Raw genomic sequence first — 25789 nt, forward strand, 5'->3', positions numbered from 1 at the left:
TACATTTGTAACGGTTGATTTGGCAACTTGTAGCGATTTTGCCAGCTTTGCGTGCGAGTAGCTCGGATTTTCGCGATGCGCGAGCAAAATTTTGATACGCTGGTCTTCTTGCTTGGACGGCATTTTGACAACTGAAGAGTGAATTTCAAAATCAAAATAGGAGCAACATTCTACACAAATTTTGACCGTATCACCCTTTATAGAAATAAAATTTTAACAAAATTTTCTATAGAAATAAAATTTTGACAAAATTTTTTAATGAAATAAAATTTCGACAAAATCTTCTATAGAAATAAAATTTTAACAAAATTTTCTATAGAAATAAAACTTTGGCAAAATTTTCTATCAAAAAAATTTTGACAAAATTTTCTATAGAAATAAAGTTTTGACAAAATTTTCAATAGAAATAAAATGTTGACAATATTTTATATAGAAATAAAATGTTGACAAAATTTTCAATAGAAATAAAATGTTGACAAAATTTTCTATAGAAAAAAATTTGACAAAATTTTCTATAGAAATAAAATTTTGATAAAATTTTCTATAGAAATAATATTTTGACAAAATTTTCTATAGAAATAAAATTTTGACAAAATTTTCTATAGAAATAAAATTTTGACAAAACTTTCTATAGAAATAAAATGTTGACAATATTTTTTATAGAAATAAAATTTTAACAAAATTTTCTATAGAAATAAAATTTTGACAAAATATTCTATAGAGATAAAATTTTGAGAACATTTTTTATAGAAATAAAATTTGACAAAATTTTCTACTGGCAACTCTCTTTGTCGTCTCAGCGGCTTCCGGTTTTCGATTTCCCCCCGATCCAGACTTCCTGGCTGTCGACAACCGTTCCCTAAACACTTTAATTACATTTGTAACGGTTGATTTGGCAACTTGTAGCGATTTTGCCAGCTTTGCGTGCGAGTAGCTCGGATTTTCGCGATGCGCGAGCAAAATTTTGATACGCTGCTCTTCTTGCTTGGACGGCATTTTGACAACTGAAGAGTGAATTTCAAAATCAAAATAGGAGCAACATTCTACACAAATTTTGACCGTATCACCCTTTATAGAAATAAAATTTTAACAAAATTTTCTATAGAAATAAAATTTTGACAAAATTTTTTAGTGAAATAAAATTTCGACAAAATCTTCTATAGAAATAAAATTTTAACAAAATTTTCTATAGAAATAAAACTTTGACAAAATTTTCTATCAAAAAAATTTTGACAAAATTTTCTATAGAAATAAAGTTTTGACAAAATTTTCAATAGAAATAAAATGTTGACAATATTTTATATAGAAATAAAATGTTGACAAAATTTTCAATAGAAATAAAATGTTGACAAATTTTTCTATAGAAAAAAATTTGACAAAATTTTCTATAGAAATAAAATTTTGATAAAATTTTCTATAGAAATAATATTTTGACAAAATTTTCTATAGAAATAAAATTTTGACAAAATTTTCTATAGAAATAAAATTTTGACAAAATTTTCTATAGAAATAAAATGTTGACAATATTTTCTATAGAAATAAAATTTTAACAAAATTTTCTATAGAAATAAAATTTTGACAAAATTTTCTACAGAAATAAAATTTCCGCTGGGCTACGTAGCTATTATTGTCACCAACAGACAGTCGATGTAAAGAAACTTTATTTAACAGAAACATACATTTATTTGGCCACCATGTAGCAATGGTTAGCATGCCCGCCTTGCATACAAGAGGTCGTGGGTTGAATCCCTGCTTGGACCGAACACCAAAAAGTTTTGTTTTTTTACATATATTTCAAAAATGTTCGGAAGATTCCACATTCGACATTGCATTATATACTAGTAAAGGGTGATTTGTTAAGATCTTGATAACTTTTTTTTTAAAAAAACGCATAAAATTTGCAAAATCTCATCGGTTCTTTATTTGAAACGTTAGATTGGTCCATGACATTTACTTTTTGAAGATAATTTCATTTAAATGTTGACCGCGGCTGCGTCTTAGGTGGTCCATTCGGAAAGTCCAATTTTGGGCAACTTTTTCGAGCATTTCGGCCGGAATAGCCCGAATTTCTTCGGAAATGTTGTCTTCCAAAGCTGGAATAGTTGCTGGCTTATTTCTGTAGACTTTAGACTTGACGTAGCCCCACAAAAAATAGTCTAAAGGCGTCAAATCGCATGATCTTGGTGGCCAACTTACCGGTCCATTTCTTGAGATGAATTGTTCTCCGAAGTTTTCCCTCAAAATGGCCATAGAATCGCGAGCTGTGTGGCATGTAGCGCCATCTTGTTGAAACCACATGTCAACCAAGTTCAGTTCTTCCATTTTTGGCAACAAAAAGTTTGTTAGCATCGAACGATAGCGATCGCCATTCACCGTAACGTTGCGTCCAACAGCATCTTTGAAAAAATACGGTCCAATGATTCCACCAGCGTACAAACCACACCAAACAGTACATTTTTCGGGATGCATGGGCAGTTCTTGAACGGCTTCTGGTTGCTCTTCACTCCAAATGCGGCAATTTTGCTTATTTACGTAGCCATTCAACCAGAAATGAGCCTCATCGCTGAACAAAATTTGTCGATAAACACATTTCGAACCGAACACTGATTTTGGTAATAAAATTCAATGATTTGCAAGCGTTGCTCGTTAGTAAGTCTATTCATGATGAAATGTCAAAGCATACTGAGCATCTTTCTCTTTGACACCATGTCTGAAATCCCACGTGATCTGTCAAATACTAATGCATGAAAATCCTAACCTCAAAAGAATCACCCTTTATATTACATTTTTACTATGAAACTTCAAATTTGTATGTTATAAAACACTCGAAGTCATAAAAGAACAGTGTTTCATATAAACGAAATCAACAATTGGATCAAAATTTTGTCAAAATTTTATTTCTATAGAAAATTTTGTCAAAAGTTTATTTCTATAGAAAATTTTGTTAAAATTTTATCTCTATAGAATATTTTGTAAAAATTTTATTTCTATAGAAAATTTTGTCAAAATTTTATTTCTATAAAAAATGTTCTCAAAATTTTATCTCTATAGAATATTTTGTAAAAATTTTATTTCTATCGAAAATTTTGTCAAAATTTTATTTCTATAGAAAATTTTGTCAAAATTTTATCTCTATAGAATATTTTGTAAAAATTTTATTTCTATAGAAAATTTTGTCAAAATTTTATTTCTATAGAAAATTTTGTCAAAATTTTATTTCTATAGAAAATTTTGTCAAAATTTTATCTCTATAGAATATTTTGTAAAAATTTTATTTCTATAGAAAATTTTGTCAAAATTGTATTTCTAAGAAAATTTTATTTCTATAGAAAATTTTGTCAAAATTTTATTTCTATAGAAAATTTTCTCAAAATTTTATTTCTATAAAAAATGTTCTCAAAATTTTATTTCTATGGAAAATTTTCTCAAAATTTTATTTCTATAGAAAATTTTCTCAAAATTTTATTTCTATAGAAAATTTTCTCACAATTTTATTTCTATAGAAAATTTTCTCAAAATTTTAGTTCTATACAAAATTGTTTCAAAATTTTATTTCTATAGAAAATTTTGTCAAAAGTTTATTTCTATAGAAAATTTTTTCAAAATTTTATCTCTATAGAATATTTTGTAAAAATTTTATTTCTATAGAACATTTTGTCAATATTTTATCTCTATAGAATATTTTGTAAAAATTTTATTTCTATAGAAAAATTTGTCAAAAGTTTATTTCTATAGAAAATTTTGTCAAAATTTTATTTCTATAGAAAATTTTGTCAAAATTTTATTTCTATAGAAAATTTTGTCAAAATTTTATCTCTATAAAATATTTTGTAAAAATTTTATTTCTATAAAAAATTTTCTCAAAATTTTATTTCTATAGAAAATTTTGTCAATATTTTATCTCTATAGAATATTTTGTAAAAATTTTATTTCTATAGAAAATTTCCTCAAAATTTTATTTCTAGAGAAAAGTTGGTCAAAATTTTATTTCTATAGAAAATTTTGTCAAAATTTTATTTCTATAGAAAATTTTGTCAAAATTTTATTTCTATAGAAAATTTTGTCAAAATTTTATTTCTATAAAAAATGTTCTCAAAATTTTATTTCTATGGAAAATTTGCTCAAAATTTTATTTCTATAGAAAATTTTCTCAAAATTTTATTTCTATAGAAAATTTTCTCAAAATTTTATTTCTATAGAAAATTTTCTCAAATATTTATTTCTATAGAAAATTTTCTCAAAATTTTAGTTCTATACAAAATTTTTTCAAAATTTTATTTCTATAGAAAATTTTGTCAAAAGTTTATTTCTATAGAAAATTTTGTCAAAATTTTATCTCTATAGAATATTTTGTAAAAATTTTATTTCTATAGAAAATTTTGTCAATATTTTATCTCTATAGAATATTTTGTAAACATTTTATTTCTGTAGAAAATTTCCTCAAAATTTTATTTCTGGTCAAAATTTTATTTCTATAGAAAATTTTGTCAAAATTGTATTTCTAAGAAAATTTTATTTCTATAGAAAATTTTGTCAAAATTTTATTTCTATAGAAAATTTTCTCAAAATTTTATTTCTATAGAATATTTTCTCAAAATTTTATTTCTATAGAAAATTTTCTCAAAATTTTATTTCTATAGAAAATTTTCTCAATTTTTTTTTTTCCTTATTTATTTATTTATTTATTTATTTATTCATTGAATCTTCCTAGTGCATTAAGACATATGTCTTATAACTTTGCACTAGAATCATTTTTATTAACTAGGGAAGAGTTATAAGTGCGGAAAGCAAATGTAGAACTATTATATAAGAGTATACAAATAAGCATTTAAATAACAATATTAAGCATTTTGAATACATACAATTTTGATACATAAAAAAAATAATAAAAAATTAAATGTAGATTTAAATAAATGAAAATATTGAATATTAAAATATTACTGCAATAATATTTAATTATTTAATTGTTATTTAAATAAAAATTAACTAAATGACGTTTAAATTTTCCAGTGTTGTGGATTGTTTGGATATCATTAGGTACTTGGTTCCAGAGACGTATTGCTCGTATTATAAATTGTCTTTCTGATATCGTTGATCTATGGGGAATCTGGCATATGTTGCGTCCTCTGTTAGATCTGCAGAATGTTAGATGATTATAAATATGTGTTGGTTCCATTGTTACGATAATCTTATGTAGGAATATAACAGTTCTAAATATCAAATATTTGTCAAATGGCATTTTGAGAACTTGACTATTGTATGGTGAAACTCGGTCAAATCGTTTCAGACCAAAAACATAACGAGTTATACTATTAAATGTTGTTTTCAGTTTCTTAAAATCCTGAGTATTGCAGCCAGCAAAAATTTCGCAGCCATATAATAGGGTCGGTATTAAGTAAGATTTGGCCAAAAGCATTCTGATATTGAATGGTGTAAATGTAAAGGTAGCCCAGAGATTACGAAGCATTCCATATATTTTGCCACACACTACACTTATGTGGTCAGTCCAATCCAAAAACTCATTAAATATTATTCCAAGATTTTTTGCTTTATTAACTGATTCAATTCTTTCCCCTGCCAAGAAAAGATAAAACTCCCCGACGTTAAGACTACGTTTGCGTATTAATATCATCTTGGACTTCTTTGGGTTAAGACTTAATCCATTTCCTTTTGCCCATCGGTGTATACTGCTAAGGTCATCAGAAATTTTTGCCACATAATCATTTAGAAAAGTAATATCACATGAAGCGTACAGTTGGACATCATCTGCATATATCCTAATGTTAGAATGTTGCACTTGTTGTGGGAGGTCATTCGAATACATTGTATATAGTAACGGTCCAAGTATCGAACCTTGAGGTACACCCTTTCCTGTCGCAATGCAAGATGAACATCGATCACCTTGAACAGTGTATTGATATCTGCCGCATAAATATGATTCCATCAGTTCGATTGAAATAGCAGAAAAGTTAAACATATTCGCTAGTTTTTGGCAAAGTGTAGGGTGGTGGACACTGTCAAAAGCTTTAGAATGATCTAATAGAACCAATATAGATACTTGATTCTTGTCCAGACCTTCACGTATTGATTCTATGACTTCTAGTAGGGCTGTGACACAGCTATTTTTTGGTCGAAACCCGGATTGATGATCAGTTAGAAGTTTATGATGACAGATGAATTCAAATATTTGACAATGTAGTATTCTTTCTAATACTTTAGATAAGAATGGCAGTATGGCTATTGGCCTGTATTCAGTATTAGATTTAGGTATGGGAATAATTTTTGCACATTTCCATTCTTTGGGAAAACATCTTGTGGTTATTATGTGGTTCAATAAATGCGTTACATGTCTTAATATGGATGGCAATATAAGCTTAATGAATTTTGGGCTTAAATCATCACACCCAGTTGAATTTGATTTAATTCTCATGATATTTGCGTACACATCACTCTCGAGAACGCATTGGAAATTAAATTCATTTCTACAGTAGTTTGTTGTATTGTCACCATTGTAAAAATTGGTTTCAATATCTGGCACATTTATATTAGTAAACTGATAATTTAGCTGTTCGACATCTATATCGTTTAAGCTTTGTGTCGTTTCCATAGCCCCAATGTTACGTATCTCTCGCCAGAAATATAGAAAATTTTGTCAAAAGTTTATTTCTATAGAAAATTTTGTCAAAATTTTATCTCTATAGAATATTTTGTAAAAATTTTATTTCTATAGAAAATTTCCTCAAAATTTTATTTCTATAGAAAATTTTGTCAAAATTTTATCTCTATAGAAAATTTTCTCAAAATTTTATTTCTATAGAAAAGTTGGTCAAAATTTTATTTCTATAGAAAATTTTGTCAAAATTGTATTTCTAAGAAAACTTTATTTCTATAGAAAATTTTGTCAAAATTTTATTTCTATAGAAAATTTTGTCAAAATTTTATTTCTATAGAAAATTTTCTCAAAATTTTATTTCTATAAAAAATGTTCTCAAAATTTTATTTCTATAGAAAATTTTCTCAAAATTTTATTTCTATAGAAAATTTTCTCAAAATTTTCTTTCTATACAAAATTTTTTCAAAATTTTATTTCTATAGAAAATTTTGTCAAAAGTTTGTTTCTATAGAAAATTTTGTCAAAATTTTATCTCTATAGAATATTTTGTAAAAATTTTATTTCTATAGAAAATTTTGTCAATATTTTATCTCTATAGAATATTTTGTAAAAATTTTATTTCTGTAGAAAATTTCCTCAAAATTTTATTTCTATAGAAAAGTTGGTCAAAATTTTATTTCTATAGAAAATTTTGTCAAAATTGTATTTCTAAGAAAATTTTATTTCTATAGAAAATTTTGTCAAAATTTTATTTCTATAGAAAATTTTCTCAAAATTTTATTTCTATAAAAAATGTTCTCAAAATTTTATTTCTATGGAAAATTTTCTCAAAATTTTATTTCTATAGAAAATTTTCTCAAAATTTTATTTCTATAGAAAATTTTCTCAAAATTTTATTTCTATAGAAAATTTTCTCAAAATTTTATTTCTATAGAAAATTGTCTCAAAATGTTATTTCTATAGAAAATTTTCTCAAAATTTTATTTCAATACAAAATTTTTTCAAAATTTTATTTCTATAGAAAATTTTGTCAAAAGTTTGTTTCTATAGAAAATTTTGTCAAAATTTTATCTCTATAGAATATTTTGTACAAATTTTATTTCTATATCATTTCTATATTTTATTTCTATATCTATTTCTGTATCAACTGTGGCAATCGTGGTTGCGGGTAACAATTGCCGATGGCAAGGTATCTTAAAACTTCTGGGGCTGTTTTCTTTAAGTACTGGATACCCTAAGCCGTGAGGGACAAAAAACCGAGTACTTGTTTATTCAGGACATCACCAAAAATATGCAACACTGTCATCAGCTGTTTAAAAACAATCACAATCAATCAATCTTACATTTTGAATGTATGAAATGCTCAAATAATAATAAATATTTACTGCTGTAATTATTTATGTCACTATACCATTTTGAATTAAATGTTATTCGACAAATTAATCACAATAAGTTCCTATTGTGAATCGAAAAAATGTCACTTAAACAAAATGCAATCTGGCAACACCGACGCGATTTACACTAATGTGATATTCTTAATAGAACACCAGTGCAACGATGTTCTGGAGGGCTCATACATCCAGTACTAAAATAAAACAGGCCTAATGTTAACCACAATATATATAATAATAATAGCAAACATTTCTAAATATATTACCTATGGGATCGTGAAATTCATTTGATTACTATTATGCACAAACTACTCAGCATTGTTGAACGTATCAACAAAATTTCTAAATTGTTTTTATATACATATATTTTTTTTCAATATGATTTATTATAATATTGTCACATTTATTGCTGGTATTTTGGTCATGTTTTCCATTTGCCAAAGTGAAGCCGTATATAGTGGAATGTTTCCGGCAAAAGTGAGTTGAAGATTTAATTAAAATTTAATTTTTTTGAAAAAAAATTGTAATGCTTGCAGACACGTGCACAACAAATAGCCATTGACCAAATTGTTTCAGATATCGTGGAACAAATAAAAGCAAACCAGCAAAAACAAATGCTTACGAGAAAGTAGTTTGCATTCCCAACTTATCTACAATCGGAATTGGATAATCTGCAATGAAATTTACATGGTCGAAAGTCCTGTTCATAAATTGACAAATAAACTTCCATTTAAAATCAAAATTATAACAGAGACCTCAAAGTAGGCAATGGTTTCATAATTCAAAACAAACACAATAACATACACTTTAGAAGATGAGAAATTGGCTGCTGAGAACATCAAACCATTGACGGCTCTAGGTCCCTACTTGTCGTTTACGTGTTTAAAATGCAAATAAAAAGAAATTAAGAGTTGGAAATATCTTGGAACAAACGGGAAAATTTAATTTTTAATTTATTGCTCAAAATTTAACATTGCTCAATTCAAAAAATTGAGTTTTTCATTTAAACAAATAAGGAAAGTCTAAAGTCGAGCGGGGCCGACTATATTATACCCTGCACCACTTTGTAGATCTAAATTTTCGATACCATATATATAAATATATATAAAGGTTTGTCCCAAATACATACATTTAAATATCACTCGATTTCGACAAAATTTGATAGACTTTTACAAAATCTATAGACTCAAAATTTAAGTTGGCTAATGCACTAGGGTGGAACACAATTTTAGTAAAAAAATATGGGAAACATTTAAATCTGAAGCAATTTTAAGGAAACTTCGCAAAAGTTTATTTATGATTTATCGCTCGATATATATGTATTAGAAGTTTAGGAAAATTAGAGTCATTTTTACAACTTTTCGACTAAGCAGTGGCGATTTAACAAGGAAAATATTGGTATTTTGACCATTTTTGTCGAAATCAGAAAAACCTATATATGGGAGCTATATCTAAATCTGAACCGATTTCAATCAAATTTGGCATACATGACTATATTACTAATTGTACTCCTAGTGCAAAATTTCAACCAAATTGGGCCAAAACTCTGGCTTCTGGGGCTATATAAGTCCATATTGGGCGAAAAATATATATGGAAGCTATATCTAAATCTGAACCGATTTCAATCAAATTTGGCACACATGATTATACTACCAATTGTACTCCTTGTGCAAAATTTCAAGCTAATCGGGATAAAACTCTGGCTTCTGGGTCCATATAAGTGCATATCGGGCGAAAGATATATATGGGAGCTATATCTAAATCTGAATCGATGTCAGCCAAATTTGCCACGCATAGCTACAATGCTAAATCTACTCCCTATGCAAAATTTCAGCCAAATTGGGCCAAAACTCTGGCTTTTAGGACCATATTAGTCCATATCGGGCGAAAGATATATATGGGAGCTATATCTAAATCTGAACCTATTTCAATCAAATTTTACACACTTGACTATACTACTAATTGTACTCCTAGTGCAAAATTTCAACCAAATTCGGCCAAAAATCTGCCTTCTGCGCCTTCTATACTCTCAAGAAGTGAAATCGGTCTATATGGAGGCATTACCAAATGGACCGATAAAAACTTAATCCGATACACGTTTTTGTGAGCCTCAAAATACCAGAATATTTACAATTGCAGGCAAATCGGATAAAAACTATGGTTTTTAGACACCTAAGGAGTTAAATCGGGAGATCGTCCTTATGGGGGCTACACTAAAATATGGACCGGTACTCACCATTTTTGGCACACCTCTTTAGGGTCCTAAAATACCTCTAGATTTCCAATTTCAGGCAAATTTGATGAAAACTACGGTTTCTATAAGCCCAAAAAGTAAAATCGGGAGATCGGTCTATATGGGGGCTATACCAAAACATGGACCGATACTCACCATTTTTGGCACACCTCTTTAGGGTCCTAAAATACCTCTAGGTTTCCAATTTCAGGCAAATTGGATGAAAACTACGGTTTCTATAAGCCCAAAAAGTAAAATCGGGAGATCGGTCTATATGGGGGCTATACCAAAACATGGACCGATACTCACCATTTTTGGCACTCCTCTTTATGGTCCTAAAATACCTATAGATTTCCAATTTCAGGCAAGTTGGATAAAAACTACGGTTTCTATAAGTCCAAGAAGTAAAATCGGGAGATCGGTCTATATAGGGGCTATACCAAAAGCATGGACCGATACTCACCATTTTTGGCACACCTCGGTTTATATGGGGACTATATCAAAATCTTGACCGATATAGCCCATCTTCGAATTTGACCTGCCTGCACACAAAAGACGAGTTTGTGCAAAATTTCAGCACGATTGCTTCATTATTGAAAACTGTAGCGTGATTACAACAGACAGACAGACGGACATGGTCATATCGTCTTAGAATTTCTCCCTGATCAAGAATATATATACTTTATATGGTCGGAAATCGATATTTCGATGTGTTACAAACGGAATGACAAACTTATTATACCCCCGTCACCACTCTATGGTGGTGGGTATAAAAAATTACAAACATGTATGGACCTAGCGTCGTCAATGCAACATTTGGTATGACGCAAGCCAATTTCCCATCTTCTAAAGTGTATTGTCTTTGATTAAAAACAAATATGGCAAGTCTTTTAATCCAATTTTCTACAACTCTTTTTTTATACCCTCCACCATAGAATGGGGGTATATTAACTTTCTCATTCCGTTTGTAACACATCGAAATATTGCTCTAAGACCCCATAAAGTATATATATTCTGGGTCGTGGTGAAATTCTGAGTCGATCTAAGCATGTCCGTCTGTCACGGTAACTTCCGAACGAAACAAGCTATCGACTTGAAACTTGACATAAGTAGTTGTTATTGATGTAGGTCGCATGGTATTGCAAATGGGCCATATCGGACCACTTTTACGTATAGCCCCCATATAAACCGACCCCTATATTTGGCTTGCGGAGCCTCTTTGAGAAGCAAAATTCATTCGTTCCGGTTGAAATTTGGTACGTGGTGTTAGTATAAGGTCTCTAACAACCATGCAAAATTGGTGCATATCGGTCCTTAACTGTATATAGCCCCCATATAAACCGATCCCCAGATTTGACCTCCGGAGCCTCTTGGAGGAGCAATATTCATCCGATCCGGTTAAAATATGGTACGTGGTGTTAGTATATGGTCTCTAACAACCATGCAAAAATTGGTCTGTATCGATCTATAGTTGTGTATAGCCTCGAGATAAACCGATCCCCAATCACAGAAAAATTGACCCTTTTCGGTTCATAATCACGATTGCCACTCGAGCCAAAAATAATCTACCAACATTTTATTGCCATAGAAAATTTTGTCAAAATTTTATATTTCTATAGAAAATTTTGTCAAAATTATATATTTCTAGACAAAGTTTCGTCAAAATTTTATTTCTATAGAAAATTTTGTTAAAACTTTATTTCTATAGAAAATGTATGAAGTATTTCTTAGTTGGAGACGAATATTTTGCAAAATCTACCAAAACATCAAGAATCCTACAAATCAACTAAACAGTAAAAAATATGCCATTTTTGGTAGAATCGTGTTCATAATTGTATATAGCACCCATATAAAGCGACCCCCTTATTTCAATTCTGGCTCTATAATTACCGCACAAAAGTTCAAATCGGTTCGTAATTATTTCTTCGCTATATATATACCGTTCAAGAACTGAATATATACGTATTTAATCGGCCTTTGTTTTGCCTAATATATATCCCGCATGGACTAACTTACAATTTAGACGATGATGTTAAGAAATTTGAAGATGCTTTGCCATCGGCCGCAAGTCAAGTAATTCAATTATGGATGACCGTCTTTAGTAGACGTTTCTACGCAATCCATGGTGGAGATTCGGCCTGGCCGAACTTACGGCCGTATATACTTGTTGTGATTGATTTTTTTTCAATTATGCAAATTTTTTAAAACACAATTAAGACTTTAATTGAAAAAAACTTGCTTGAAATTTTTTACTGTGCAGTTAACATTTAGAGTTCGAGATAGTGTAGTCGATTTCTTCCGTCTTTAGATTTCATCCTAAATATAATCTTTATATTAAATTTCAGAAAACATTTTATATTTTGAACGCATTTAATATTATTTTATAGAAAACATTAAACAATCCTTTAGCTATACAAATTACAAGTTTTCTTAAGAGTTTTCCTATAATTTGTTTGCTAATTAAAATAACAATTTTTTTAATGAAAAAAATTAAAAGTTTCTGTAAAAGATTTAGCGTAAATCCTTTAATAAAGGCTAGAATTTCTTCCTGAAATAACAATTTTTAACGATTAGAACAATTGAGCTATACTAGTAAATGTACTACATACCCAATGAAGAGAAATCTCATTGAAAGCGATAATTAATACTAAATAAGAAATGATCATTATGTTCCATCCCAAAGAGCTTGTTTGAATCTATGAGGATGAATAGATTTTTACTATTTGAAAATATGAATTTCGTACATTTTTAACTAATTATGCATTTTCATGTATTGATCGTAAAAACAAATGAAAAATGAACCCTGGTAAATTCAGTATTACCTTGTAACGACGAATTTCCTCTGGTCGCTGGGGTAGTGCTCACGGGGAAAGGGTCCGTCGCAGAAATTTGTTTTTGTAGTGACAGAGAAGGAAAAGACGGTGTTATGCGTTGATATTACAATTTATTAATGGTAAATCGTCTACAATTAGGGTGGTATATAATAACTGAGGATTCGGTTGATGAGGGCACGTTCCGGGACGTGGTACGGCTTCAATGGGGCAGGATGAACTTGAGTCGGGGGCCTGTATAAGTACACCGGACTGGGCAGGCCGCGTGTTTGGCCAGGTCAATGGTATGGCAGGAATGGGCGAGCTGAATGGCGACCGGGCTAAGTACGCTCTGGGAGTCAGGGCAGGATCTTGTGCTGGCGAATCTGGGTGATGGAATGGACGTGGTACGGCTTCAATGGGGCCGGATGAACTTGAGTCGGGCGCCTGGATAAGTACACCGGACTGGACAGGCCGCATGTTTGGCCAGGTCAATGGTATGGCAGGAATGGGCGAGCTGAATGGCGACCTAGATAAAAAAGCTCTGGGAGTCTGGGCAGGATCTTGCGTTGGCGAATCTGGGTGACGACATGGCGACCTGGCTTTAGTACGCCCTCTAAATCGTATGGAAACGAGGAAGTGGAAAGTCAAAGGTGGTCCTGTGAAATCTTATGTGGAGCGAGTAGAGCTAGAATAACGCTAAGCGACGGGGAAGGGAGAACGGAAAGTGACTCGGGGCGAACTATGGTCTAGGAACAGCGGAGTGGATCGATGCGACGACAATTGGAACTGTGGCCTTGGTAAGTACAGAGTCAATGGGGTCGTGAAGACCTGGTGTGACTGCGACCTGGGTAAATATACAAATCAAACGTAGGGCAGAGACATTGCGATCGTGTAGAGACCTTGACCTTTATATGTACACAAGTCAAACGTGGGGTAGAGACAATGGGATCGCGTAGATCTGGAGTGACTGCGACCTTGATAAGTACACAAGTCAAACGTGGGGCAGAGACAATGGGATCGCGTAGATCTGGAGTGACTGCGACCTGGGTAGGTACACAAGTCAAACGTGGGGCATAGTCAATGGGATCGTGTAGATCTAAAGTGACTATAACCTTGATAAGTACACAAGGCAAACGTAGAGCAGAGACAAACAAGATCTACGGGGACTGCGAGCAGGGTAAATGGAATCATGAATATTTAGGATGATCGTGACCTTTATAAGTACACAGGTCAAATATGGGGCATAGTCACTGGGATGGTGAAGATTGAGAGTGACTGTGACCTTGATAAGTACACAAGCCAACCGTAGGGCAGAGACAACGAAAATCTATTGGGATTGCGAGCAGGGTAAACGAAATCGTGAAGATATGGGGTGACCGTGACCTTGATAAGTACACAAGCCAAAAATACTGCGGGTTGTTACGCCTTTGATGCGAAGGGGAGCAACGTGGTCCAACGTAAACCGGTGACCGTGAATTACCACGTGTATGTTATTCCACTTGTGCAATAACAGGCCAGTAAATCTATGCGACACAGGATTTCACTCAATAACACCTGACTCGTCCACGTGCGATCTCCAAATGAGACCGATTTGCCTTTGCAGCTACCTTTGCAGTAGGCCGTAAGGCATTGGGCTGCAGTCGCCGTCACTTTAATGCCGTTACATTTCACGTATCGCACGTATGCTCAAACAGTGATGTACATATATGCTGCACGTTACTTTGCTACCTGTATGTCGTCGTTGCTGCTGCCGCGTATGTTGATGGTCACTGCCAACCGATAAAGGCCTGGTTATGCATCTAAAAATGTAGCGTAGCCGTAGCGTAACGGCAACGTATGCTTTTTTGGCGATTAGCCTAATTGAAAAAACGTAGCATATGATCGGCAAGCTAATAAACAAACTATCAAAAAGAGGCGCAAAAAGATTGATTTGTTTAAAATTCAAAATGAACTGTAGTGATATAGAAGTGAGTCGAAGTCTTTTAAACTTGTGGAGACTATATAGAGACAAGTATATATGGCCGTAAGTTCGGCCAGGCCGAATATTATGTACCCTCCACCATGGATTGCGTAGAAACTTCTACGAAAGACTGTCATCCACAATCGAATTACTTGGGTTGTGGTATCTTAAATCGTTTTCTAAATTGTGAGTTAGTCCATACGTGGTATATATTAGACAAAACAAGTATATACGGCCGTAAGTTCGGCCAGGCCGAATCTTATGTACCCTCCACCATGGATTGCGTAGAAACTTCTATGAAAGACTAACATCCACAATCGAATTACTTGGGTTGTGGTATCTTAAAACTTCCTAACATCGTTTTCTAAATTGTGAATTAGTCCATACGTGGTATATATTAGACAAAAAAGTTATGTATAGTTAAGTCTACAAATAATTATAATTAGGAATCGATATGGACTTTTTGCACTGTACGTAGAGAGCCAGAATTGAAATATGGGGGTCGCTTATATGGGGGCTATATACAATTATGAACTTGATATGGACCAATTTTTGTGTGATTGGGGATCGATTTATCTGAGGGCCATATATAACTATAGACCGATATGGACCTAGTTAGGCATGGTTGTTAACGACCATATACTAGCACAATGTACCAAATTTCAACTCACTCGGATGAAATTTGCTCCTCCAAGAGGCTCCAAAACCAAATCTCGGGATCGGTTTATATGAGGCTATGTATGATTGTGGACTGATATGGACCACTTTTGGCATGGTTGTTAAATATCATATACTTCCAAATTTGAGCCGGATCGGATGAAATTTGCTTCTCTTATAGGCCTCGCAAGCCAAATTTGGGGGTACGTTTATATGGGGGCTATACGTAAAAGTGGACCGATATGGCCCATTTGCAATACCATCCTACCTACATCAATAACAACTACTTGTGCCAAGTTTCAAGTCGATAGCTTTTTTCGTTCGGAAGTTAGCGTGATTTCAACAGACGGACGGACGGACATGCTCAGATCGACTCAGAATTTCACCACGACCCAGAATATATATACTTTATGGGGTCTTAGAGCAATATTTCGATGTGTTACAAACGGAATGACAAAGTTAATATACCCCCCATCCTATGGTGGAGGGTATAAAAAGGTATGTGTAGGTAAGTCTACAAATAATTGCGAATCGATATGGGCTTTTGCACGGTACGTAGGGAGCCAGCATTGAAATATGGGGGTCGCTTATATGGGGGCTATATACAATTATGAACTTGATATGGACCAATTTTTGTGCGATTGGGGATCGATTTATTTGAGGGCTATATATAACTAAAGGGTGATTCTTTTGAGGTTAGGATTTTCATGCATTAGTATTTGACAGATCACGTGGGATTTCAGACATGGTGTCAAAGAGAAAGATGCTCAGTATGCTTTGACATTTCATCATGAATAGACTTACGATCTGCCACAACGTCGAATTTTCAGTGAATGGGCCCTAGAAAAGTTGGCAGAAAATCCGCTTTTTTATAGACAAATTTTGTTCAGCGATGAGGCTCATTTCTGGTTGAATGGCTACGTAAATAAGCAAAATTGCCGCATTTGGAGTGAAGAGCAACCAGAAGCCGTTCAAGAACTGCCCATGCATCCCGAAAAATGCACTGTTTGGTGTGGTTTGTACGCTGGTGGAATCATTGGACCGTATTTTTTCAAAGATGCTGTTGGACGCAACGTTACGGTGAATGGCGATCGCTATCGTTCGATGCTAACAAACTTTTTGTTGCCAAAAATGGAAGAACTGAACTTGGTTGACATGTGGTTTCAACAAGATGGCGCTACATGCCACACAGCTCGCGATTCTATGGCCATTTTGAGGGAAAACTTCGGAGAACAATTCATCTCAAGAAATGGACCGGTAAGTTGGCCACCAAGATCATGCGATTTGACGCCTTTAGACTATTTTTTGTGGGGCTACGTCAAGTCTAAAGTCTACAGAAATAAGCCAGCAACTATTCCAGCTTTGGAAGACAACATTTCCGAAGAAATTCGGGCTATTCCGGCCGAAATGCTCGAAAAAGTTGCCCAAAATTGGACTTTCCGAATGGACCACCGCAGCCGCGGTCAACATTTAAATGAAATTATCTTCAAAAAGTAAATGTCATGGACCAATCTAACGTTTCAAATAGAGAACCGATGAGATTTTGCAAATTTTATGCGTTTTTTTTTTTTTAAATTTATCAAGCTCTTAACAAATCACCCTTTATAGACCGATATGGACCTAGTTAGGCATGGTTGTTAACGGCCATATACTAGCACAATGTACCAAGAGGCTCCAAAACCAAATTTCGGAATCGGTTTATATGGGGGCTAGGTTAGGTTAGGTTAGGTTAGGTGGCAGCCCGATGTATCAGGCTCACTTAGACTATGAAGTCCATTGTGATACCACATTGGTGAACTTCTCTCTTATCACTGAGTGCTGCCCGATTCCATGTTAAGCTCAATGACAAGGGACCTCCTTTTTATAGCCGAGTCCGAACGGCGTTCCACATTGCAGTGAAACCACTTAGAGAAGCTTTGAAACCCTCAGAAATGTCACCAGCATTACTGAGGTGGGATAATCCACCGCTGAAAAACTTTTTGGTGTTCGGTCGAAGCAGGAATCGAACCCACGACCTTGTGTATGCAAGGCGGGCATGCTAACCATTGCACCACGGTGGCTCCCATATGGGGGCTATATATGATTATGGACTGATATGGACCACTTTTGGCATGGTTGTTAAATATCATATACTACCACCACGTACCAAATTTCAACCAGATCGGATGAATTTTGCTTCTCCAAAAGGCACCGGAGGTCAAATTTGGAGATCGGTTTATATGGGAGCTATATATAATTATGGACTGATAGGAACCAATTCCTGCATGGTTGTTGGATACCATATACTAACATCACGTACCAAATTTCAACCGAATGGGAAGAATTTTGCTCTTCCAAGATGCTCCGGAGGTCAAATCTGGGGATCGGTTTATATGGGGCCTATATATAATTATGGACCGATATCGACCAATTTTTGCATGGGTGTTTGAGGCCGTATATTAACATCACGTACCAAATTTCAACTGAATTAGATGAATTTTGGTCTTCCAAGAGGCTCCGGAGGTCAAATCTGGTGATCGGTTTATATATAGCCCCCAATATATATAATTATGGACCGATATGAACCAATTTTTGTATGGTCATTAGAGACCATATACTAACATCATGTACCAAATTTCAGCCGGATCGGATGAAATTTGTTTCTCTTAGAGCAATCGCAAGCCAAATTTGGGGGTCCGTTTATATGGGGGCTATACGTACAAGTGGACCGATATGGACCAATTTTTGAATGGTTGTTAGAGACCATATACTAACACCATGTACCATATTTCAGCAGGATCGGAAGAAATTTGGTTGAAATTTGGTACGTGGTGGTAGTATATGATATTTAACAATCATGCCAAAAGTGGTCCATATCAGTCCATAATCATTTATAGCCCCCATATAAACCGATCCCGAGATTTGGTTTTGGAGCCTCTTGGAGGAGCAAATTTCATCCGAGTGAGTTGAAATTTGCGGATGACAGTCTTTCGTAGAAGTTTCTACGCAATCCATGGTGGAGGGTACATAAGATTCGGCCTGGCCGAACTTACGGCCGTATATACTTGTTTTTTTTCTGATTCAATCGCGAAATTAATGGATCCAATTAATTTTTTGATTGAAATGTCTTCAATCACAGAAATGATAGTATCAATTAAAAATTAATTGGAAGTCAATTAAAAAATTAATTGCTACTGTTAATTTGTGTGATTGATTTTTGTTTCAATTAAAAAATTTGTTGATTTCATTAAATTTTTATTTGAATATTATTTAAAACTCTATTAAGACTTAAATTGGAAAAATTTTCGTGAAATTTTTTTTTCTGTGTGGTTATGATTTGGCGCCAATGATTTGGGCGGTCATATTGGGATAGGTTATGTTAGAATAATTTTTGTTATTCATATCTAAGGCATCTTTCATAAAAGCCTAAAGCAGCATAAGCATCATAACCATCATCAAAAACCATATATTTCTTTAATTCCCAAGAGAAGAATATTCTTCGTTCCAAGAAAAAATCTCTACCAAGGATGATGACAAGAGGACAATGGCACAAAGGCGAAAAAGCAAAAAACCAAAAAAAAACACGAAATAAGAATTGTGTAGCAAACTACAAAAGGAATTTATTACCAAAAGAAAATTTTTTCGTTTGGCTTAATTCCAATTATATATCCATACATTAAATAAAATACAAATCTAACTAACAAGAAATAACAATTTGTTTAGGTACTTGAGTTTACCGAGATTTTCCTCAAGAAAAGCAAAAAGAAACGAGAAGAAAACTACTGAAACATTATTTGAATTTTACTGCTGGTATGGCATCTTAAAAATATCTTCAAGAATGTTGTCCTACAATCTAACAACGCTGCCCAATTCCACCCACCGGATCTTCTCAATGCCATGGACTTCCGGGAAAAAAGAGTAAAAGACAAAAAGCTCTGGGGAAAAACAATGGGAAAACATGTTTTTGCATTTAAATCAGTTGTTATGACTAGCACTTCATATAAAATACCCTAAGGACCAAAGAGTAAACTACGTTCGTCTACCCCCATTTTCTTTCAATGCACCCTAAAAATATGCTTTACTTTTTATGTGTGCATTTTATTACAACCTAAATGTATACCATAATTTGTGTTGGGGTTGAAATGCATTTTTCTTTCCTTTCTTTCATTTTTTTTATATCCTTAGACAGACAATTGATTATGAGTGGTTATAGTATGGTAAAATGTCAATTGTAACATGATTTACGAAGCTAGACAGACTATATTGTTCGTGGCTTTCATTCCAAACGAATATCATGGTCAATGAAGACCAGTTATTGGGGATTCGATAGCAGCGTAAAATTAAACTTGCGCCTTCAGACTGTTGATGTGTTTATGCAGTTTGATTTTTATGACCCAAACTTTATCGATAAATTCAAAGTGACTCAGTTATTATATTCTATATATGGATAGGACATTTGGTTTATTTACAATGAAGAATAGAAGATGACAAATTAATGATCTGAATATAACACAAAAAATAATTCTTTCAAGCAGTACTATTTAAGACCACATTTTTGAGCATACACAAGCCGATGTAAATAAACTTTATTTAACCCTGGACAGTCATCCTTCGTCAAAATGACGACGCATAATTTCAATTTCGATCTAAAATGTATTTTAGTCGATTGGGAAATGATAAATTTAAGCTATACTAATTAAACTTTTTTATGAATTTTTGTTGTATACTAATTAAAAACATATTGAATAAGAAAATATTCACAAATTTGGTTCTCATTTTTGCTCACAATGCAAATTATAGCGTCTTTAAATATGCCGTAGTCAAAATGACGAAGGTGATGACTTTCCAGGGTTAAAGAAAACAAGACACTTTAGTAAGTCCCTTTAAAAATAAAAATGTTGTAACAAAAAATGGTTTTAGCCGTATTCTTGATGTTTTGGTAGATTTTTTAAAATATTCTTCTCTGCCTAAGAGGTACTTCACAAATTTTCTATAGAAATAAAATTTTGACAAAATTATCTATGTAATTAAAATTTTGACAAAATTTTCTATAGAAATAAAATTTTGACAACATTTTCTATAGAAATAAAATTTTGATAAAATTTTCTATGGAAATAACATTTTGATAAAATTTTCCATAGAAATAAAATTTTCATAAAATCTTCCATAGAAATAAAATGTCGACGAAACTTTCTTTAGAACTGAAATTTCAACAAAATTTTCTATAGAAATATTATTTTGACAACATTTTCTATAAAACAATATTTTGAGAAAATTTTCTATAGAAATAAAATTTTGACAAAATTTTCTATAGCAATAAAATTTTGAGAAAATTTTCTATAGCAATAAAATTTTGACAACATTTTCTATACAAATAATATTTTAAAAAAATTTTCTATATAAATAAAATTTTGACAAAATTTTCTATAGAAACAAAATTTTGAGAAAATTTTCTATAGAAATAAAATTTTGACAAAATTTTCTATAGAAATAAAATTTTGACAAAATTTTCTATAGAAATAAAATTTGACAAAATTTTCTATAGACAAAAATTTTATATAGAAATAAAATTTTCTATAAAAATAAAATTTTGACAAAATTTTCTATAGAAATAAAATTTTATTGTTGTTTTTGATCTCAGCTTAAAGCCATGCATTGACTAAACTACAAGTGTAGCTTAACCAAAAGAGGAAAAATATGCTTGTCAAATTTATTTGGGCAAAGCCCTATAGACTGAAAGATGGTTGGATGTACAGCTGTTTCGGAATTACCACATTCCTCATCAGCATCCTCTACTTGCAGCAAAACTATCAACCAATTATCAGAATAAATTCGGGTAATTCACTCAACCCAAAGTGAATTACACTTGAACCTTCCGAAAAAGGGTTTGATAGTCGGCTACAACCTAAACAAATAAACAAAATTTTATATAGAAAATTTTGTAAAAATTTTATTTCTACAGAAATTTTTTCACAATTTTATTTCTATGGATAATTTTGTTAAAAGTTTATTTCTATAGACAAGTTTGTCGAAATGTTATGTCTACAGAAAATGTTGTCAAAAGTTTATTTCTATAGAAAATGTTGTCAATATGTTATCCTTAGAGTAAATTTTATCAAAATTTTATCCTTAGAGTAAATTTTATCAAAATTTTATTTGTGGAGAAAATTTTGTCAACATTTTATTTGTGGAGAAAATTTTGTCAAAATTTTGTTTCTATAGAAAATTGTGTCAAAATTTAATTTCTATAAAAAATTTCGTCAAAATTTTATTTCATTCGTTTTGTTTGTTATTGTTGGCTTCTCTTCAATCGTTATCACATTCCTCATCAGCATCCTCTACTTGCAGCAAAACTATCAACCAATTATCAGAATAAATTCGGGTAATTCACTCAACCCAAAGTGAATTACACTTGAACCTTCCGAAAAAGGGTTTGATAGTCGGCTACTACCTAAACAAATTTGCAAGCATATCTCTTTGCATAGCTTTAAGCTGAGATCAAAAACAACAATAACGATTGAAGAGAAGCCAACAATAACAAACAAAACGAATGAAGAACAAAAAAAAGAGATATGCTTGCAAATTTGTTTAGGTAGTAGCCGACTATCAAACCCTTTTTCGGAAGGTTCAAGTGTAATTCACTTTGGGTTGAGTGAATTACCCGAATTTATTCTGATAATTGGTTGATAGTTTTGCTGCAAGTAGAGGATGCTGATGAGGAATGTGATAACGATTGAAGAGAAGCCAACAATAACAAACAAAACGAATGAAATAAAATTTTGACGAAATTTTTTATAGAAATTAAATTTTGACACAATTTTCTATAGAAACAAAATTTTGACAAAATTTTCTCCACAAATAAAATGTTGACAAAATTTTCTCCACAAATAAAATTTTGACAAAATTTTCTCCACAAATAAAATTTTAATAAAATTTACTCTAAGGATAAAATTTTGATAAAATTTACGCTAAGGATAACATATTGACAACATTTTCTATAGAAATAAATTTTTGACAAAATTTTCTGTAGACATAACATTTCGACAAACTTGTCTATAGAAATAAACTTTTAACAAAATTCTCCATAGAAATAAAATTGTGAAAAATTTCTGTAGAAATAAAATTTTTACAAAATTTTCTATATAAAATGTTGTCAAAATTTTCTATAGAATTTAAATTTTGACGAAATTTTCTATAGCAATAAAATTGTATCAAAACTTTCTATAGAAATAAAATTTTGATAAAATTTTCTATAGAAATAAAATTTTGACAAAATTTTCTATAGAACTAAAATTTGGCAAAATTTTCTATAGAAACAAAATTTTGACAAAATTTTCTATAGAAATAAAATTTTGACAAAATTTTCTATAGAAATAAAATTTTGACAAAATTTTCTATAGAAATAAAATTTTGACAAAATTTTCTATAGAAATAAAATTTTGACAAAATTTTCTATAGAAATAAAATTTTGACAAAATTTTCTATAGAAATAAAATCTTGACAAAATTTTCTACAGAAATAAAATTTTGACAAAATTTTCTATAGCCATAAAATTTTGACAAAATTTTCTATAGCCATAAAATTTTGAAAAAATTTTCTATAGAAATAAAATATTGACAAAATTTTCTATAGAAATAACATTTCGACAAATTTGTCTATAGAAATAAACTTTTAAAAAAATTCTACATAGAAATAAAATTTTGAAAAAATTTCAGTAGAGATAAAATTTTGTCAAAATTTTCTATATAAATAAAATAAAGAAATTTGATTTATTTCCAATAATACCTTGATTTATTATTCATTGGACAAAGTTCTGAGTAGATGTATCCTATATAAACCATGTAATTTTAATCCAACTATTATAACTGTTTCACTCAGCGAAGAATTAAAATCAAGCTCTTTTGCAATAAAAATGAAATTTTCAAATATAATTTTCTTTTTCGCTGTGATCCTGACGCTTACTCTGGGCACAACTGAGGGTAGAAAAGGAAAGAAAAAAAATTCAGGGGTATGTTGTTAATAATTGTAAATATTTTGGCTGATCTAAAAAATACTTTCAGGCTGTAGTTCTTCATCATGTTATCCATAGTATGCTTGATAAAAATTAAACCTTTTTGTGATAAACTTATATGAATGAAAAGAATTTAATAAAGAGTAACTCAAAAATAAAAATGTAATTTTATTTCTAATTGTATCTGCCATCATATCTTTCTAACTTTTACATGGATTATTTATTGCACAACAACCACAGCAACACAAGCAATGCAGAAGAATTTATTCGATTTTATTACTTTTTCAAATTTTACGCTTCGGAGAATCGAAAGAGTTTGTCAGCAAAGGCACTATCCACTCGGTCATGTAGCTCTTATTGTCCACAACAAACGTTTGTCGCTATAGCCATCAACGTACAAGTAACGCATACAGTCAAGCAGTTCTATTTATAGACCACATTGTTGGACATACACAAGCGAATGTAAAGAAACTTTATTTAGGAGAAACAAAAAACTTTAGTAGGTTCATTGATAAATAAAAATACATTATGAACCAATATGAGAGAGGCAACTTTCAAAATGTGTTCCTCCATAAGGCTCCAGAAGTCAAATTTGGAACTCAGTTTATATGGGGGCTATATATAATTATGAACCGATATAGATCAATTTTTGAATGGTAGAGGCCATATACATAATGCACGTACTAATTTTTAACCAGATCGGTTGAAATTTGCACCTCCAGGAAGCTCCGGAAATCAAATCTGGAGTTCGGTTTATTAAGGGGCTATACATAATTATGGACGAATATGGACCAATTTTTGTGTGATTAGTAGAAAGAATATACCGACCGAATTTTAACCGGATTTGATGAAATTTGCTTCTCAAGAAGTAAAATCTGGAAACCGGTTTATATATGGGCTATATATAATTATGATGATCAAAGGCCATATATTGACATCACGTACCAAATATCAACCAATTTTTCTTTTGCATTATGGAAAATTTAGCTTTTTTCATAGGACTAAAAAAAATTAAAAAATTAAAAAACAGGACTTTATCAAAACAAAAAAATGATAAAATTTCACTGTATATTGATAAAGGTCGAGAAATAGAAAACTAATAAAGTTAACAAAAAATACCCCAGAAAAAAGACAGCGAATTTTATTTTAGCCTATTTATATAATGCAGGCCATATACATAATGCACGTACTAATTTTTAACCAGATCGGTTGAAATTTGCACCTCCAGGAAGTTCCGGAAATCAAATCTGGAGTTCGGTTTATTAAGGGGCTATACATAATTATGGACGAATATGGACCAATTTTTGTGTGATTAGTAGAAAGAATATACCGACCGTATTTTAACCGGATTTGATTAAATTTTCTTCTCAAGAAGTAAAATCTGGAAACCGGTTTATATATGGGCTATATATAATTATGATGATCAAAGGCCATATATAGACATCACGTACCAAATTTCAACCAATTTTTCCTTTGCATTAAGAAAAATTTGGTTTTTTTCAGACATAGGACTAAAAAAAATTTACAAATTAAAAAACAGGACTTTATCAAAACAAAAAAAAAAATAATAAAATTTCACTGTATATTGATAAAGGTCGAGAAATAGAAAACTAATAAATATAACAAAAAATACCCCAGAAAAAAGACAGCGAATTTTATTTTAGCCTATTTAAGTTTATTTTAGCTCGTGGAAATTAGTTGGTTTTAGTTCAATTTTGCTATATGTGAGAAAATTTTTATTATTTAAATTATTTTTTGCTTACTTTAATGAAATGAACTAAAAATGAGAAAAATAATTTTATACAAATGAAGTAAACTATTTTACTAAAATATGAAAATAGTTAAATTGAGTTCATTAATTTCTCAAATGAGTGAATTTTACTTAAATTGTGTCTGTCTAGCGCTAAAGACATTTTAACTATTTTTAATTCCAAGTTTTGTCTTCCAAAATATGAAGTTTTATTAGACAACAGAAAAAATATTATTATTTTCAACAAATTTTGAGAAAAATTATTAACTTATTTGTATTGTGTTCACGGTTGCCATAGTTGGTAGAATTCTGGTTGATTTTTTTACTGTTTCGTAGATTTGTAGAATTCTTGATATTTTGGTATATTTTGCAAAATATACCT

The 25789-nt window shown here is 31.2% G+C and overlaps 1 protein-coding gene and 2 long non-coding RNA genes across 3 annotated transcripts in view; 1 reads left to right on the forward strand and 2 right to left on the reverse strand.

The window, feature by feature from the left end:
- Positions 1 to 25789, reverse strand: part of LOC142223655 (centrosomal protein of 104 kDa-like) — a 99877-nt gene that overhangs the window by 67901 nt on the left and 6187 nt on the right. The gene's annotated exons all lie outside the window — the stretch shown is intronic.
- LOC142224364 (uncharacterized) lies at positions 12457 to 12933 on the reverse strand. The gene is made up of 2 exons (XR_012719129.1): positions 12847 to 12933; positions 12457 to 12785 (listed from the first exon to the last, which is right to left on the reverse strand). It is a non-coding gene; the product is annotated as an uncharacterized LOC142224364 (long non-coding RNA).
- Positions 23520 to 23818, forward strand: LOC142227252 (uncharacterized). The gene is made up of 2 exons (XR_012719809.1): positions 23520 to 23654; positions 23707 to 23818. It is a non-coding gene; the product is annotated as an uncharacterized LOC142227252 (long non-coding RNA).

Source organism: Haematobia irritans, chromosome 2 (assembly GCF_050003625.1).
Source record: "Haematobia irritans isolate KBUSLIRL chromosome 2, ASM5000362v1, whole genome shotgun sequence".
Classification (NCBI taxonomy): domain Eukaryota; kingdom Metazoa; phylum Arthropoda; class Insecta; order Diptera; family Muscidae; genus Haematobia; species Haematobia irritans.